Below are 1,747 nucleotides of genomic sequence, written 5' to 3'. Positions count from 1 at the left end.
TTCAAAGCATTCTCTTCCCACTTGAGGCCCTGATATCAGCTCCCTTTTCTTCCCCCTCCCCCACCTGCCCTCCCTCACGAACCCTTGATAAGTTATAGATTATTTTTTCCATATCTTATATCATCCTCCACTGCCTCTCACCCACTTTTCTGTTATTCGTCTCCCTGGAAGAGGGTTTTGAGTTGATCCTTGCGAATGATTCCCCTATTCTTCCCCCACCCTCTCCCTAATCCCCCTGGTATCTTTACTCTCCTTGTTGGTCCTGAGGGGTTTATCTATCCTGGATTCCCCGTGTTGTGGGCTTTCATCTGTAGCAGTGTGCATGCTCTAGTTTAATCTGATTTGTAAGGTGGAATTGAGGTCATGATAGTGGGGGGAAGGAAGCACCAAAGAAGTAGATGAAAGTTGTGTGTTAATTTTTCATTCAATCATTGTACACATTTTGTTTTGTGACATCGGCTGTAACCCTCTCAAGGCAATGGTACATTTCTCACTTCCTTTCTGTGTCCTCTCTGTCTAGTGATCCTTCTTGCTTGACCCTTCCTGCTTTCTGTGCTTTGTTTTCTGGAAGATGCTGCCCTTTTGGTCGGATATTTTTTTATTAAACTGATCTATACACTCCTCGCTACCATTATTATCCACTTGATAGGCTTATCTATTATGTGGCTTAAAGTTGAGCTCAGGAGTGATTTTATTTCCAGATTGAAGGGTAACTAAGGGTAACAGTCTTTGTGATTCCACTAGTATCTGTCAGATCACTCTTTTAGTCTTTCTTATGTTTTCCATTTCGTCGACATCTATCCCCCCTCCACTGTTTTATCCGAGACCTTCCACAGTGACCATGATCAGAGCAGTTAGTAATGGCAGCCAGATGTCATCTAGTTCCTTTCCTCTTAGGATGTGATTTGAGTAATACATTATTCATGGACAATTTTTCCCCCATGAGTCCTTGGTTTTCTTCAATCTTTTTTTGTCTGCTTGTCTGTTTCTCTGAATAAGAAGAGTCCAACAGTGGCATCTCAGATGACCGCTTGCGAGCCTTTAAGCCTCCAGTTTATATTCACTGAAACAGGATGTAGAACAATATCTGTATGCCTGCTGACCTAGGTCCTAGATGTTTCCCAAGAGCCACTTAAAATTTTAAGAGTACAGTTCGACTCTGGTGCACATGAGTCACCGTAACTCACCATAACAATTGATACCACTGCAACAGGTTTGGACATTTTCAATAGCAAACACAAATAGTTCCTAAAGACCAATCCAGTTAAAATTCAATTTAGCCTATATATTTGCACTAGAATAATCTTTACATTTATTTCATAGCTTCTCTTGAAAACCATTACCAACTTTCTTCAGTAAATACCCTAAAACAATGATTACACGCACCCAACACATAGAACTGTAACAGGCATTGGTGATTAGAAAAGAAGAGGAACTGAGAGGGCACATACACACTTCATATTAACATTTCTGTTTTAACAAAATAACGCCTTTCAGGACAGGATAAAGGGACACGAGGTAACATATAGGAGCATCAAAAGAGGCACAATCTCCCTCCATAAAGATTGCAAAGTGATGGATTAGCTCCAGCTGCTTCAATTGTAGAAGTTTGGGGTTGTGACATACCCAATGGACAGTAAAATATTCCGATGCACTTTATTTTTATTTTAAAAATATGATTGTATAATAATTTATTTTGACTTTTTTTTTAATTAAAAGATCATTTTATTGGTGGTTCCTACAGCTC

Source organism: Echinops telfairi, unplaced genomic scaffold (assembly GCF_000313985.2).
Source record: "Echinops telfairi isolate 266 unplaced genomic scaffold, ASM31398v2 ScPeMD7_7420;HRSCAF=8458, whole genome shotgun sequence".
NCBI lineage: Eukaryota > Metazoa > Chordata > Mammalia > Afrosoricida > Tenrecidae > Echinops > Echinops telfairi.
Note: the sequence above shows the minus strand (reverse complement) of the source record.